Raw genomic sequence first — 17,799 nt, forward strand, 5'->3', positions numbered from 1 at the left:
CGGCTCCTTGTTTACTTGTCTGAGTTGAATTTTGTGCTGGGGACCGACGGATGCTAGCTAGGAGTAGATGATCTCGGGCCGCCTCTCTCTGTTGTCGCCGTCCGCCTCCAAATGTTGCCACTTGCGAGCGTCTGTCCGCCTCATCGCCTTGCCTTGGAAAAAGCATCTTTGTTTCCATTAACGGCAATCCTACTAAACTAGTATTCCTCCTGCCTGCTATTACTGGTCTCGCCATATTCTGCATTATAGCACGTACAGTACTACTCCCTCCGTCTCAAAATTCTTGTCTTATATTTACCTAGATACGGATGTATTTAATACTAAAACGTGACTTAATATATCCGTATACTTGATACATCTGTATTTAGACAAATCTAAAACAAAAATTTTGAGACGGAGGGAATATTATATTATCTTATGAAGATTAGTCTTCTTGTTGGTTGCCCCTTTTCTTTTCTGCTGAATGTCATGTGACCGGTATCATCTCATCTGTGGGCTGTGCTTTGGTGCCTAGCGCGTCTCCTGCTGAGGGTGAGGGAGCACCCATCGCTTTATTGAACCACAGCTTTGCCCAAAAAGTTCATCACAGCTTTGCACCATCTCGCCTATCTTCTCTACTCTATTCATCTCCATCCTGTTTCATATGTTTATTATTCCTTTTATTTTCTGTGGTTGATGTACACGTGCCGTGATACACGATAATATACCCTACATTTTATATGTAGTATAAAATTCTTCTCACACAACGATCTCACACTTGAATTTTTTAGGGCCAACCATTCTCCGAAGACTCCCGTGTCGCTCCCACGGGCGGCCCGAGAGTAAACCCTAGCCCTCACCACCAATTCCTCACCTCCGGCTCCTCTCCCCTCGCCGCCGCCGGCATGGGTCGCCGGGCAAAGCCCGCGCGGCCTGGCGGTGGCGGGGCCCTCTCCTCCTCCGTTTCCGGCTTCGCGGCGCGGGTCGTTGGTCTCGACGGGAGTGCATGGGGACGCAATGCTCGTGGCAGCGCGGCAAGATGGCGGCGCGGCGCAGGATGGCTCTGGCGCGCCGGTCGCGGCGAGGGATGGTTCTGGCGCGCAGGTCGCGGCACGAACGCGCGCGGATCTAGCGCCTGGAGGGTGCGCCGTGGGGCGGGGCGTTTGCGCCTGGAGGGTGCGCTGCGGCGTGGCTCAGCTGCGCACGGAGTGCTGTTAGAAGGGAGAGAGGGATTTGGTGGAATCATCGTTGTATTGCTTGAGCCTTCTGGGCATATATATAGAAGTACATGATCATCTTGGAGTACAAGGCAAGATAGAATAATATCCTATGCTATCCTAACTTTTTTAATAATCACGATACTCAACATCCCCCGCAATCACAACGGTAGCGACAGAGACGATGAGACTGGAGAAGAATCCGAAGGGAAGCCGACGGACACCCCCCCACAGTCGTAACAGACGATGCATCGGGAGTAGTGGCTGGAGTGAAAACCGACAAGATTGCTCAAGCAAGGCGGTAGCCCTTTGTGCCGTTTGTCGAGGTAGCTGAGAGCGTAGGGTGGTGTAGCCGTGCGAGGGACGCCGTGGTCGATGTCGAGTCGGGGTGGCCGATGTCGAGGTAGTCGCCGTGGACCGGGAAAAAGAGCGGCGGCGGCTGTCTGAGGAGGCGGCGGCGGCGGCTAGGTCAGAAGCGCGGTGACGGTGCCCGAAGTAGGCGAGGAAGAACCCGACAGCATGACGAATACCGGCGCGGATGGTGGCGTTCCCGCGCCTAGGGAGGCAGCGCGACGCATATCACATAGAAGTCGACGCGCTGGGACGGCGAAGTAGACTGCGCGCTGCGACGCTACGACCCGAAGGGGCGACGCAGCGGTAGCGCGTGGGTTGGGGCAACGACGGGAAGACCTCGGCGGTTGCAGGGACCGTGTGCCACGCTCGCTACGGCCCGACCGGGCGACGCAGCGGCAGTGTGAGGATCGGTGCAGCCTTGAAAACGGCTTGGAGCGGATGACTTCGGGACGGCGGTTAAGCGCAGGCCGGGGCACTACGGCCCGAAGAGGCGACGTAACGGTAACGCGCGGGTTGGTGCAACCATGGAAACGGTCTCATGATAACGATGGGACCACGTGCTGTGGCACTACGGCCCAAAAAAACGACGCAGCGGCTGCATGAATCGATGTTGTCGCGGGAAGAACCATGGGCAGCGACACTGCGGTGCGTAGGGACGACGCAGTTGCAGCCCGGGCTCAATCGGTGGATAGGCGCACAAACTGTACGACGATCTTCATATAATCCAGCACGGCACACGTCAGACACCGGACGTTGCAACAGCCTGCAACCAGGCTTGAACACGTACTGCAGGAAGGCATAAGTGGAGTCTCCACTAGCACGGGACGCGCCATGTATGGGTAGCCAATATGCATGAATCCGGAACGTGGCCACGCTGTGGATCGGGCAGCCAAGCACGCCCGCACAGGACGTGTGACTCACGGACTAACGCGGCGAGGACGACGGGTTACGCACGACTGCGTGAGCGACCGCATCTGGCTCGGGCATGAAGTCCGAGGCGCCGTGTGACATCCGATCCAGTCCAAGTCGATGAAGATGTGATATAGTAGTCGGGCGTTGTTGATGACGAACGGTGGCGAGCGACTCAACCCGATCTATAGATCAGAGAACCAAAAAAGAACACCGATCAAACGATCGGTGAGTGAGAAAAACTCCGGATCAAGGATCGGGAAATAGACTCTAGGGCAGCCGGTCAACATGACCGGCGGACGAACCCTAGGTACGGGCGGCGCAGCCCCCGGCGGCGGTCATGGAGGCCAACCGCCCTAGGGGCAGTGCGCGGGTGCGGAAGCGGCGACGGCTAGGGTTTAGGATCAATTAGGTTGATACCATGTTAGAAGAGAGAGAGGGATTTGCTGGAATTGTCGTTGTATTACTTCAGCCTCGTGGGCATATATATATATATATATATATATATATATATATATATATATATATATATATATATATATAGGAGTACATGATTATCTTGGAGTACAAAGCAAGGTAGAATAATATCCTACGCTATCCTAGCTTTCCTAATAATCACGATACTCAACAGGTGCAGCGCAGGCGTTGGGAGGTCTGGGCGGCCCAGATCCGGCGAGCACAGCGACACCGGCTTGGGCGTCGCGGCCCCCTCTCCCTTCCCCTGACGGGATCTCGTCCGTGGAGCTTCTGGCGTCACGACGCGCCTAGGCTCTGGCGGCAGCCTTGCTCTGCGGAGGTGGCGGTGGTGGGTTTGCTTCGTCCGGTGGTGTTGCATGGGTGGAGACAGCTTTGGGCAGTGTGTCTTCCCTCCCTATCCCAGATGGGATCTCATCCGGCAGAGTTCTGGCGGCGCAGCGCGTCTAGTCTCTGGTGGCAGCCCTGTCCGGTGGTGGGGGTGGTGTTGGGCAGGCAGGCGCCCTCGGAGGCTGCTGGGCACTTGGTGGTGCTGGCAGCAGCGATGTGGTTTGTCGGGGTGGTGCTGGCTATTCTGGCGATTGTAATATCCCAGTAGTTCATCTATAGTAATCACATACTAATGGTCCCATGTCATCACAATTAATTTACGAAACCGTACTACGGTCCAAATCGAGTTCAAATTCAAAATTTAAACTAAAGTCAAAATAAAATTTCTTCAAACTGCAAAACTAAAATGTTTCTTAGGTTGGAAATATTCACTGCATAATTGTCTTACATTAAACAAACATTTGGGAGATGTTTAAAATGCCACAGGAAATTGGCCAATTGTTTGACCTTTTCAATTTCTAAAAATAGTTGAACTCTCCCAAATGCTTTGAAACTTTTTGTGGCAGCCAATAATATTACAAGTAATTGTGGGTCAAGTTTCACATTGAACAAAAGATCAAGTGTGGGCAAATAAAAAAATGCAAACAACAGTGAAAAGGGAAATACAGTAAAGGAAATTAAAAGGTATAAGATAAGAGAGTACCCCGGGCTTTTGACCATCTGGCAACCGCATGGCCCAAGGCCCGCCTAAATCCCCCTTAACCTAGTCGATCGTGAGCCCAGCCTCCCGATCAATCCCATCTCTCCCGATCCTCCCGATCCTCTCGCTCCTTGCCTCTTTCCTCCTCGCGCCGCCACCCACACAGGGAAGCGCTCACGCTCGCGCTTGACCCCTTTTCATGCTCGCCCGACCGTGTCGCCCCGCAGCTCCTCCCACCGTCCTCGCACCGCCATATGGATCTCCGCGCTCGGCCGTGGGCGGCGCTCACCGGCGCGCGTGTGCGCTCGCCTGAGCCGCCCGTCCACCGCCTCGTCACCGGCGGCCCCCGCCTAGTCGGCCACCGAAGCAAGCCGGCCAACCCCACCGGCTCCTTCCGCGCGACACCCGCACCCTTCTCCACCAGCAGGCCCGCACCCACGTTGAGCAGGGGAGCTCGCGCTAGAGCCTTCCTTCCCAAGGCCATGGCGTCCGTCGTGGATGCACCATCTCTGTCGCGCCCTCCTTCTACTCACCATCGCTGTGAGCCCTCACGTCTTCCCCTCTCTCCCCTAGCTCGAATGCATGCCGTCTCGTTAAACCCCCGCGCTGTCGTCCGCCATGGTCGGAGCACTGCGTCCGCACGCGCTCACCTGCTCCTGATCGCGGCCACACCAGCACCCCACACCCCCTGCGCTTACATGCAGACCCGCGCGTGTCTGCCCCGCGCCCCGCCGGCGCTGTCAGCGACCTCGCTCCCCTGCTGCCCGCTACTGCGTTGCTGCCGTTATTGCTTCTGATGCCGATGCTTGCCATGTTGCTGCTGCTTTAGCTGCTGCGCTACTACTTGTTGCGCCGCTAGCTGCTGCTATACTCTGCTGCCCAGCCGCCGCTGTTGCTCTAGCTGCTCCTGGCCGCTACGTACTGCTGCTCCAGCCACTACTCAACCCGGCAATCCGACCCATGGGTGGCCGCGCCCATGGGCACCCGACCCTAATGGGTATGGGTCGCCAGCTTCATCCATGGGTAAGCTCGATGGATAACCCGATTAGTCATGGATAGGGTATGGGCATAAGGTAATGCCTGTGGGTCGCCCAATAGATCGCCCAATTAACTGACATGTGGGCCCTAAATGTTAGTCAAATCAATGATCCAGTCCACTCAGCCACACCCCGACCCGGCCCAATTCACATACCCATATGCCATAGCGCTGGTGTGATCAGCCCACAAATATTAATTAAACGCTTGATATGAAGCCCATGTACCTCAGCACTCAGCAGCTCATGTCCTGCTAGCCTGTTGGGCTTCTAAAGCCATATAAGCCCATATAACTTTTGTCATGCATGGCTGCCTTGTGTGCACGGCTAGAGGCAGCTTATTTAGTACCACCTCGCCGATAAGTAACCCATTGGGTCGGGTTACCCGATGGGTATAGGCGTGGGTCTGCTCCTATGCCCATGGGTAGGGTCATGGGCGAAGAGGTAGACCCATTTACTTATAGGGTATGGGTCTGGTAGAGGTCGACCTAACCAAACCCGACCCGACTGCTAGGTTGAGCCACTACTAATGGCCGTGGCCATGGCCTAACACATGGTGTATGCGTCTATGGGCAAAGCCACCAACAACCGGCCCGTGCAATTAGCTTAGGTGCTAATTGATAGTTAGGTTAACTACTAGCCAATGATAGTGGCCCCCACTGCTAGTTAATCTAATTTAAGTAAAGTCTAGTTTACCCATAGACAATGACATATGGACTAGGTCAACCCACCCCATTGGCCCCACTGTCATACTCATAGGCTAGAGTAACACTAGGTGACAAAAGTATTTACAGTTTTATTTTTTGAATTAATATTAATTTCAGAAATCTAGAAAATCATTTAAACTTTGAAAATTAATATAAAATAAATTGCAAATTAGATGCAAATAATTTATATATGAAAATTGCTCAGAAAGACCAGACGAATCCGAATACGCAGTCCGTTCATCCGTCACACGTCCCTAGCATAGCGAACATGCAACCGTCCCCTCCATTTCATCCATCGAAAAATGCCAAACACCGGGAATACTTTCCCGGATGTTTCCCCCCTTCGCTGGTATCACCTACTACTGCGTTAGGTCACCTCTAGCACCGCGTATTGTCATGTTATGCTTTGTGATGCTTTGATTCTCTGTTATTATTGTGTTCCTGCTCCATTACTTCTTTCCGATAGACCCATGAGACCGCTGCCGGTACCCCTGTGATTGACTGCATCGACGATGAACCCTTCTTGCCAGAGCAACCAGGCAAGCCCCCCTTTGATCAACCCGATATCGCCTATTCTTTCCCTTTACTGCTTGCATTAGAGTAGTGTAGCATGTTACTACTTGCATTAGAGTAGTGTAGCATGTTACTGCTTTCGGTTAATCCTATTCTGCTACATAGCCTGTCATTGTTGCTACAGTTGTTATCCTTACCTGCAATCCTAAATGCTTAGTATATGATGCTAGTATTCCATCAGTGGCACTACATTCTTGTTCATCTGTCATGCTATATTATCGGGCCGTGATCACTCGGGAGGTGATCACGCGTATATACTTGCTCTCAATGTAATGGTTTAGTCCTAGAACTTGCATTTTGACCCTACCTAGTCCTTGAACTTGCATCAAATGTGCAAATTTGGTCCTGATGAATCACAGAGCGCCATGTGGACGCGTGGGTGCCGATCCGGTCAGCACGTGGCATTTTTCAAAGAGGCCCCCGCCTTTGTTGTGAATCTACCCGCAGGACAGGAAAGCACCTGAATTAATTTTTTACAAGAGCACGGTTTGCCCCCCCCCCCCCCCCCCCCAGACAGCCACACACTCAGTCCATCTTTGTTTTTGCTCTGCTCTCTCTCGTCTCTGCTCAAGCCCGTAGCTCGTTGCTGTCGTCCAGCAAGCCGACCCAGCCATGGTTTCATGGAGTGATTCCGGATCCAGCTCTTGCTCGTCAGGTGGCGACTCGGTCACTAGTCCGGTGAGATCCTCTCCACCTTCATTTGGCATCTAGGGTTAGGAAAAAATTGGGGATTTCTAAACTGATTTGGTTTTAGGGTCCTCGCACCATTGGGAGCTTCGATTGGATGGGCCTTGCTGCAGATCTACCTGATAGGTGTGAGCACCAAGCAGTGTGTGAGAAGCTTGTTGCATTTTAGTCTGTTGACAGTGGAAGAAGATTTCTGGGTTGTGCACAGAAGGTTAGTACATGCTCTTAGCTGTAGATGTAGATGGTACAGCTGTAGTACATGTTCATAGTTGTACATGCTTTGGCCATTTAAGTACATATGAGATTGAATTTGCTTAGTTGTGCCATTCTGTGCCATGTTCATAGTGATGTAAGTTTAAGATTATCTTCATATTAAATAAAGTGTTGTCCAAATATGTATTGTTTAAGTAGCTCAGGAATGCTCAAAGTGCTCTGTGAAAACAGTAACCTGAATGTGCAGTTAACTGAATTTTGATTTAGTTAACTGAATTTTGATTCAGTGTTACTGAATTTTATGCAGTACTAAATTTTGATTCAGTGTTACTGAACTTTGTGCACTTAACTGAATTATGCATTTAACTCTACATTGTTTCCTCTTCAATTGTAGGATGGGCCTAGATGCCCTTATGTGCGTTGGGTTGACCCAGAGTGGCCTCCACAATTGAGGACCCGTCTAGCTAGGGTCTGGGACATGTATGAAGACGAGTACAGATCCAGGATCAGGGAAGCTGTAGCTGTGATTGAAGAAAATCTTAGGGTTCTAAATGAGAAGGAAAAGCTGGAAAAAGACCTGAGGTTTTTTAAACTAGATTTTGCTAAGATGGTGGCTGACAAAGAACAGACAATTACTGAATTAGGCAACACAAGGCTAGCTATGTCTGACCTAAAGATAGAACTTTAGAAGAAGAGAATTGCTGACAAATCAGTGACCAACATTCATCAGGTGGTCAGGGCTAAGGCAGAGAAAGAGAGGGGTGAGATGAAGCAAGAGAGGGACAAAATGATGGAAGAGAGGGACAAATTGAAGGAAGAAAGGGATTCGTTGAAGAAAGAGATAAATAAGCTAGAGTATATGATTTGGTGACCTGTTCAAGCATATATAAGGAAGACACCAAGTGAAAGATAAGGAAGATTAGGGAGATGCTAGATGAATTTGAGTGATCCATTGGTGCTCTAATGGAATTTAGTTAATGATGATCAGTGGTCTTGTTTAATCGAGTGAATTGCTGCCTAAATTTTAGTTATCTTTGATGCACTGTACTATTTGATGCAATGACCTAATATGCACTATATTATCTGAATTTGAGTTATCAATGTTGTTCCAGTTTAGTGAGTTTTGATTTGGTTAAGTGAATTTGGATTTAGTATTCAGTTATCTGAATCTAGATTCAATTAAGTGAGTTATGATTTGGTTAACTGAATTTAGGTTCATCTTACTGATTTATTCTATTAGTTAACTTATTTGCTTTTTCCACTTAACTGAATTTTGGTATACACTGTTTTTTGTATACAATGTTAACTGAAATTTGGTATACACTGTTTCTGCAGTTAACTAAAATTTGGTATACAATGTTAACTGAATATGGTTCAGTTAACTGAAACTTGCATACACTGCATCATGGAGCACATAAAGGTAGATCCAACATTTCATTAAGTTTTTGCATACATTGCATACACTGCATCATGTAGCACAGAAGGAGGATCTAGGATTTATTACATTGCATTCATAAACATATTTCACACATAGATAGAAAGGTAGATCTAGGAGCATAGAAAGTAAACAACTCATTCATCTTGGTACAGAATCCTACTCCACCTTATCCTAGTGACCTGAAAAGGATGGAAATTTGCCCTCCTCCTTGCCCAGTAGATGATATCACCATCAGTAGGGTTTGAGCCAAGGGGGAATGCCTCCAGGAACTGCTCCAAGTCCTTGCGGTTGCGTGCTGCAAGGATCCGCTGAGACAGTTGCCTTCTCTCCCTCCTTCTTGCCTCTCTATGCCTGGCTACCCTGGGCACATGTTCTTCTTCATCGACGACCTCTCCAAGATCCATCTCTCCTAGGGTTTCTTTGGCGGATGGGGGGAGGAGAATGGATGTGTTTGGGTTTGAGTGTTGTTTTTGCCAATTGGGGGGGGGGTGCTTTATATAGTAGAAATGCTGGCTGGTAGGTAGGCAGTAGATTAATGGTGGTAAGTAGGCCCAATATTAGAGTCAAATATTGTTGACAAAAGTAATTAACTAGCCCATTATTAGGCCCACATTGCTTACTTGATCCAACAATTGTATTCAGTTGAGTGAATTGAACTAAACTTAACTCAATTGTAATGAATTGTACTGGATTTTAACTAAACATAAATTGTACTGAATTTGACTTAATTGTACTGAATTTGACTGAATTCTAACTGAATTGAATTTTAACTCAACTGAATTTTAACTTAAATGAATTTTAACTTGACTGAATTTTAACTTAACTAAATTTTAACTCAACTGAATTTTAACTTAACTAAATTTTAACTTAACTGAATTTTAACTTAACCGAACTAAATCTTAACTGAATACTCAAAATTGTTTGATACCTGAATTTTTGTAGAATGTACCATATGTAAGTATAGAATGCTATTTATAGTAAGTGCTCCATGTGGTCTATGAAGCTATCCACATGCAGTACAATGCAACATTTTAAGCAAAGCACTGCAGCACACCACATTTTCAGCAAAGCACTCCAGTTGCATACCAACATCATACATATTCTATAACGCCCCGAGTCCGATGCGCCACGTGTCTTCCAGTTATTCGCCATCGTTGCCATGTCAATTGCTTGCGTGTTGCATCTTGCCATGTCATCATGTGCATTGCATCATCATGTTTTCAAAACTTGCATCCGTCCGGGTTCCCCTAGTTCCGTCTATTGTATGTTCTAAACCCAACCACACTTGCACCCACCTTGCATCGGCCGGAGATCCTCCATCTGTCCCCGTCGCCGACGACCAGCGAGCCGCAGCCAGGACGCCCTGGATCTCCACGTCCGGGCTGCCCCACGACCCCTCGTCATCGGGAATGGGCTTCCCTAGCCCGGATCCATCTCGCAACCGCCTCCCCGCCGTCTTCGCCCCAGGATCTGGCGCGATCCGGGCCGGATCGAGCTCCGCCGCCGCCACCGTGTCCGCGTCGGTGGAGACATCGACCACCACATAGACCCTCTGCGCGGGCCGTAGCCGCGCCCACCGGCCCAGCTGCGCGACCCTCGGCCTGCTTCCTCTTTTGGGCCAAGGCCCGCTGGGTGAGCCTCCAGCACCCACACTCCCATCGGGCCTGCCAGTTTCGGCCTGTGATGTTATTTTTCCTGCCAGGAATTTTTTTTCAAAATATTCAGAGAGCGCCTGTTTTGTCGAAAACTCCCTAGTCATCATGCATATTAAAACTCATCATCCATGCATCATATGTAAAAACATTATTTATGCAAAATGCTTAGAATTTCATCTAGTTTCATAATATGCCACTTTTATCCATGTTTGTCGGTGTTCTGGGAATGGGGTCCCCAGACTTGCCTGCCTGTGGCCCATGGCGTGGCTCTACGAGCGGGCCCGTACGACCCATCTTCACCAACAAGCGTTCAAGACCCTCGCGAGGGACCAAGCCTCGCGAGGCGGACGACACAAGACCTCCTCAGGAGCGGCCTCACCAGGTTGGCTCGCGAGGGGCGGAGAGATCAAGGCAAGACAAACTTCGCGAGTTTCCAATGACATGAGCCATGACGACCAAAGTCAGGCGGGTGCCAGGCGGGCGCCAGCGCGCACAGTGTCCTTGTTTCCTCTTTGGTGTTAAGGAGGCAAGCGCAGACGAAGAGTACCGAGGCGTCAAGCAAAGGTTTCCATATCGATGCAACAAGAGCAAGACCAGCAGGACGGTGATACGTCTCCAACGTATCTATAATTTTTTATTGTTCCATGCTATATTATATTCTGTTTTGGACATTATTGGGCTTTATTATACACTTTTATATTATTTTTGGTACTAACCTATTAACCGAAGGCCCAACCCAAAATTGTTGTTTTTGCCTATTTCAGAGTTTCGCAGAAAAAAAATATCAAACGAAGTCCAAACGGAATGAAACCTTCGGGGACGTGATTTTCGAAACGAACATGATCCAGAGGACTTGCACCCTACGTCAAGACATCAACCAGGAGGCCACGAGGTAGGGGGTGCGCCTACCCCCTGGGGCGCCCTCCACCCTCATGGGCCCCCTGTTGCTCCACCGACGTACTCCTTCCTCCTATATATACCTACGTACCCCCAAACTACCAGATACGGAGCCAAAACCCTAATTCCACCACCGTAACTTTCTGTATCCACGAGATCCCATCTTGGGGCCTTTTCTGGAGCTCCGCCGGAGGGGGCATCGATCACGGAGGGCTTCTACATCAATACCATAGGCCCTTCGATGAAGTGTGAGTAGTTTACCTCAGACCTTCGGGTCCATAGTTATTAGCTAGATGGCTTCTTCTCTCTTTTTGGATCTCAATACAAAGTTCTCCCCCTCTCTTGTGGAGATCTATTCGATGTAATCTTCTTTTGCAGTGTGTTTGTTGAGATCGATGAATTGTGGGTTTATGATCAAGTTTATCTATGAACAATATTTGAATCTTCTCTGAATTCTTTTATGTATGATTGGTTATCTTTGCAAGTCTCTTCGAGTTATCAGTTTGGTTTGGCCTACTAGATTGATCTTTCTTGCAATGGGAGAAGTGCTTAGCTTTGGGTTCAATCTTGCAATGTCCTTTCCCAGTGACAGTAGGGGCAGCAAGGCACGTATTGTATTGTTGCCATCGAGGATAACAAGATGGGGTTTATATCATATTGCATGAGTTTATCCCTCTACATCATGTCATCTTGCTTAAAGCGTTACTCTGTTCTTATGAACTTAATACTCTAGATGCATGCTGGATAGCGGTCGATGTGTGGAGTAATAGTAGTAGATGCAGGTAGAAGTCGGTCTACTTGTCTCGGACGTGATGCCTATATACATGATCATACCTAGATATTCTCATAACTATGCTCAATTCTATCAATTGCTCAACAGTAATTTGTTTACCCATCATGAATACTTATGCTCTTGAGAGAAGCCACTAGTGAAACCTATGGTCCCAGGTCTATTTTCCATCATATTAATCTTCCAACACTTAGTTATTTTTATTGCCTTTTATTTTACTTTGCATCTTTATCATAAAAATACCAAAAAAATATCCTATCATATCTATCAGATCTCACTCTCGTAAGTGACCGTGTAGGGATTGACAACCCCTTATCGCGTTGGTTGTGAGGATTTATTTATTTGTGTAGGTGCGAGGGACTCGTGCGCGGCCTCCTACTGGATTGATACCTTGGTTCTGAAAAACTGAGGGAAATACTTACGCTACTTTGCTGCATCACCCTTTCCTCTTCAAGGGAAAACCAATGCAAGTGCTCAAGAGGTAGCAAGAAGGATTTCTGGCGCCGTTGCCGGGGAGGTCTACGCAAAAGTCAACACACCAAGTACCCATCACAAACCCTTATCTCCCGCATTACATTATTTGCCATTTGCCTCTCGTTTTCCTCTCCCCCACTTCACCCTTGCCGTTTTATTCGCCCTCTCTTTTCCGCTCACCTTTCTTCCGCTATGTCGGAATCAAAAAGGGTTGGGAGTTCTCTCCCGAGTTTTAGTACTTTGTACAATCCTTCTATTCTCGCTAAACTCATAAATAAAGATGCTATGGAAAGACCTACCAGAGTTATCAATGAGAATCTTAATAATTTTAATAAAGATGATTCTAGAATCTTTCGTTATTTACTTGATGAATCTTTGAAAGATGCTTGGGATAGACTATTAAGGATGAGGGCTAGCTATGTGTCTCAATACCAAATTGAAATTTACCTAAAAAGCTTTTATGTTGCCCTACCTTCTTCTTTTAAGCATGTCCTAGATTCTATATTTGTAGAAGGTTTTCTTGAAGGGGATGCCATAGACACTTATGAAAAGATGAAAACCATATTTGGGCACCCCATGAATGAGAAAGTTGAATCTACATCTCTTTTGCTCTCTTACCAAAATGAATCTATCAAAGAGATGAAGGCTAGCTTAGATACAAATTTCCGTAACGTACTTAATCTTTCTTCTACCATTAATAGCCATGTGCTTTATCAAAATAGAAAGATTAATTCCATAGATAGCAAGTTTCCTCTTTTCTTCCCTAAAACCAAAGATGGAAATACCTAGATCTATCCTTGCTTTTTATGCCTAGCTAGGGGCATTAAATGATAGCGCTTGTTGGGAGGCAACCCAATTTTATTTTTATTCCTTGCTTTTTGCTCCTGTTTAGTAATAAATAATTTATCTAGCCTCTGTTTTGGTTGTGTTTAATTAGTGTTTGTGCCAAGTAGAACCGTTGGGAAGACTTGGGGAAAGTCTTTTTAATCTTGCTGTAAAAAACAGAAACTTTAGCGCTCACGAGAATTGTTGCCATTTTTATTTGGAAAGTGCTATTTAGTTAATTCTTTTTGCAGATGATTAATAGATAAATTCCTATATAAATAGGGCTAGCCACCACCATAGCTAGGGGATGGAGCTGGACAACCACCAGTTCACCAAGCACAAGAACACCTCTCCTCAGGAGGCTGTTCTTCCCCTTGTACTGTTCATCCTCAGCCCAAGAGGCAATCCACCACCACCACACTGGAGTAGGGTATTACAACACAACGGTGGCCCGAACCAGTATAAATCTTGTGTCCCTTGTGTTACGAGTTCGTTGAGTTAGCCTTAGAGATCGCGAAGTGTGTGAGGGCGTGATCGGTGAGGGAGAGATCTTCACGCGCACCCCAGTGTTCGAACCTTAAGGGTTTTGTCGGAACCTGAAATCCGACATTTGGCGCGCCAGGTAGGGCTGCGCCGGAGCCTCCCTCCCGCCAGTCGATTCATCGACGCTCCGCAGTTCCGATGTCCGACGACTCAAGGACCAACGCCGACCGCTGGGCAGCTGGGCCAGCCCGACCGGCGCCGCCTGCCCAGGAAGACCTCAACCCCACGGTCCAGGTGGCGCGAGCGCCACCTGACGCTGTGGGGCACGGGCGGCGCGGCCAGGCACCGTCCACCCTCACCCCACGACAGGCGCGAGCTGCTGCAAGGGCCGCAAGCCACGCCGCGGCGACAGCGCCGCACACCCGGAGTGAGCAGGCAAACATGCGGGCTGCACTCACGGTGGCGCGGGAGCTGTTGAGGTGCCGGCTGATGGAGAGCGGCCGGGATGCACTGCTGGAACGTGTCGTCGAGCTACTGGACGCAGCGGCCACGGGAGCACCGCCCTTCTGCTACCAGTTCACGCCCTAGGCAGCGTCCGGATCCCACGGCGGGCCTCGCCGCGCCCGCGTGCCCCCGAGTGCGCCCGGGGGCCTCGTCGACACCAGCACGATCCACGGCAGACGGCGCCCCATCGCACCCGCACCATCCCACATGGGTGCGGGCACGAGCATTGCCGCACACGACCCCAGCGGGGCGCTACCCCACCATCCTCAGGACTGCGTCATGGGCCGGGCGACATGGAGCGTGGGGCACTTCGGCGAGGCCTTCGGGGCAACGGCCTCGGAGGCCTACGTGCCCGGCATGATAAACCAGGAGTACACGCTGGAAGATGACCCTGGCTCGTTCCTCGAGCCAGGCTAGGAAGAGGAGGCATTAGGAGCTGAGGCCTTCTAGGAGCTGCCTGAGAGCGCCACCAACCACACCGTCGACAACAGCTACAAGGTACCACTAATCTCCCAAGGGCAGGCTTACGCTAACCATGAATCGCAAGTGAACCAGGTCATAGTGCCAGGTGACGGTTCCGGCGCGGTGGTATCCGTCTCACCAGGAGAGGCTCACTAGGGGCTGCGTGGGAGGGGCCAGGAGCAAGGCCCCTCCCCGTGTTGCACGGAGCAAGGCATCGCCCGGAGGTAGGCCCTCGGCCGGGGAGGCACCGGCGAGCCTTCCCCGGCAGAGGACCCGTGGTCGCCGAGGGCGCCGCTAGCATCCCCTCTGCCCTCATTGGTGCCGTCCTGGTCTCCGGTCGTCCCAACGGTGGTAGGGGTGGCGCAAGGTGGGGCCCTCATCTAGCGATATGAAGTAAGGCTCACACCTGTGAAGGTCTCCGCTCGTGACACTCTCATGTAATAATGAGTGGGGCTGTACATGCCCCGGAGTCTCAAGAGTGCCACCCTCGGGCCTCGGGGGCTCCCTCCCACGTCCTAGTGACAGCGCTTAGCTCCGCGCTGGTGAGAAGACATGAAGACTAGACTAGGCACCAGACGTGGCCATTTGCTTTGGATCTCTTTTCTGTAACCCTGCCTTCTGATTTGGCTTTAAGTTGAAGTTGAATTTTCATTGATGCATGCGGGGGGTGCCTTTTCTCGTTCAAGCGATTTCTTGCTATCTGGTTCTTGCCTTATTTCGGAGTTTGCGCCTGTTTCTTCCCCCTCGCGAGCGGGGTTGGGCATGACACACACGTGCCACGCGCATGTCGCGCCATAGTTAGCGCTTGCTTATCACGCGCCCCCCTCGGGCGTGTCGACGAGTTCCTCAGGAGCTTCCCAGAAACTCGCAACCTCACGAGCTGGTTTTGGGCTCGTCCAGGCTAAGGTAAACCGCAAAAGCAACCTTGCCCCAGGGTACGTGAGTTCATGAAGACACATATTCAACTCGACCTAACAAGATAGAGGCAGTAGTATATTTACATGAGGGCCTTCCCCTCCAAAAATGCTCTTACAACCTCAAGGGTTGCGCCCGAGCTTCTGTGTGCAGGACAAACAGCTGGGAAACATGGGATCAGTCAGACATGTCGCTCGCCACGTCCCCCGGATCGCCCTCAGACGCGTCGCTGGCATCGCTGCCACCATCGCTGGCATCACCATCACCTCCACCAGCGCCGCCATCACCGTCGTCGACCACGTCGCTCGTTTCTGCCCGACCACCGCCCCATCATCATTGGAAGTGAAGGCCCTGACCAGCGTGTCCACATTGTCTTCCACCCATTGCGATAGGTCACCCTGGATGGCCTCGGGTACAGGAGCGATGGCGGCGTCAAAATCGAAGTTGGGGTCGGCGTTCTGGAGATGGCTGAAGACGCGGGAGAACGCACGCCCGAGAAGGCCACGGCTCCTCTCTTCAACAAGTTGGCGAGCTCTCTCGGAGCTATTCTCTAGGCGCGTCACCACGTCGGTGAAGAAGCGGAGGTGGTTGGCGTAGTCGTTCGCGTGGGGATGAGGAGCGTTCTCATTGTAGATATTGCCCAGGGCAATGTTGGCCCTGTTCCTGAGGTCCTGGAGCATGGGGGCATGCACGCGCTCCAGCGTCCGACGCTGAAGCACTTCCTCCCTGTTCTGACGCGCGACGGACTCGGCGTCAGCGACCCGTTGCTGAAAAGGGAGCAGCTCGGTGCGGGCGGAGGCCAGTTTGGCCTGCGCCGAGACCAGGGCGGCTGCGGTGGCCTCCTCGCGTCGCTCCACCTCGGTCAACCTGGACTTGAGGGCAGCAGTCCTACCAGCGGCCTCAGCTTCCACGAGCTTCAACTTCAGGTCAAGCCTACCCTCAAGACCCACGCGAGCCTCGGCCACCCGGTGATCGGCCTCCTCCTGGGCCTTGGCCTCGCGCGCGCCAACGTCATCCTCCGCTTGGGAACTTGAGGCTCCCTCGTCTCCAGTCGTTCGAGCTCAAGGCTAAGCTCCACGGCTTCCAGCGCCAGCGCCTCCTCGCGCTTCCGAATCTTTTCCTCTTCGGCGGGCATCCCCCTCAACGACGGAAGGGTGGCTCTGCGCGCCTCCACTTGCTGATCCAAGACGGCGCTCCAGGCTTGGAGCTCCCACGCGCGCTTCTCTGCGGCCTCGCGATGGCGGTCAGCTTCCCGAGCCTCTTCCAGAGCTTGGGAGCAGACCTCACGGGAGGTTGCGAGGGAAGCCTCGGCCTTCGCATTATCGAGATCACGCTGGTGGCAGCCGAGCTTGATAGCCACCTTCAGCTTATGCCGCTCCTCCACCAGCCGAAGACCCTCGGCCACGAGACGCGTGTCCACATCCACGAGCTCTTCACCAAGCCGGTTCATCGCGCCCATCGCCTCCTGAAAGAGCTCGTGGCGGACGACGCTCCTTTCTTGCGCCGACTCGAGCATGCTGCTGACTCCGTCCTGCGCCGCGAGGGTCACGGGTGGGGCCCGAAGTGCCTCGCTCCCTTTTAGCAGGGGGCTGGGGGCTGGCACCCACCCAGTTGCAGGCCAGGCCTCGTGAGGAGCCCGAACGAGTGAAGGCCCACTGCTTGAAGAGGAGCCCAAGACCGAAGCCATCCAGCCGCCGTCCATGACCAGGGGAGGAACCCTTGGCACGCTTGCTGTATTCCAAGCAAGGCCGCAAAGGAGAGATGCGAAGGCACGAGCTCAAGACGCCTTGTCAACGGGCTGGCTTCCCCGATTGACTCCACACCATGAGCAGTGCGCGCGCTTGCAGCGCTCGAGTCTAGTGGGAGAAACGAGGCGAGAGGAGGCTGCTTCTTAGGAGATCTTGCAGCCTTGGCGGAAGGGATCCTGAAGAGATATCGTCAGGCAGGGAAGCAGCACGCGGAGAATCACCAAGATAAGGTACTTACTCGTCAACGGCGATGTACTTTCTCCGTTTTAACGGCCCGAAGGTGCCGCTGCTTGGGGACCCCTTCCTCTTGCGGAGCTCTTCGAAGTCCACACAGAGCCGACCAAAGCGCTCGACATGGCGGCTAACACGAGGCGCAACTGGAGAAGCGCTCGAAGGGGCAACCTCAGGAGCGCCAAGCTGAGGGGAGGCAT

At 51.3% G+C, this 17,799-nt stretch overlaps 1 long non-coding RNA gene across 1 annotated transcript; it reads left to right on the forward strand.

The window, feature by feature from the left end:
* The first annotated feature begins 4,074 nt into the window (after positions 1-4,074).
* On the forward strand, positions 4,075-8,265 carry LOC125551809. The gene is made up of 3 exons (XR_007303227.1): positions 4,075-6,955; positions 7,032-7,175; positions 7,572-8,265. It is a non-coding gene; the product is annotated as an uncharacterized LOC125551809 (long non-coding RNA).
* The last annotated feature ends 9,534 nt before the right edge of the window (positions 8,266-17,799 follow it).

Source organism: Triticum urartu, chromosome 4 (assembly GCF_003073215.2).
Source record: "Triticum urartu cultivar G1812 chromosome 4, Tu2.1, whole genome shotgun sequence".
In the NCBI taxonomy this organism is placed as follows: domain Eukaryota; kingdom Viridiplantae; phylum Streptophyta; class Magnoliopsida; order Poales; family Poaceae; genus Triticum; species Triticum urartu.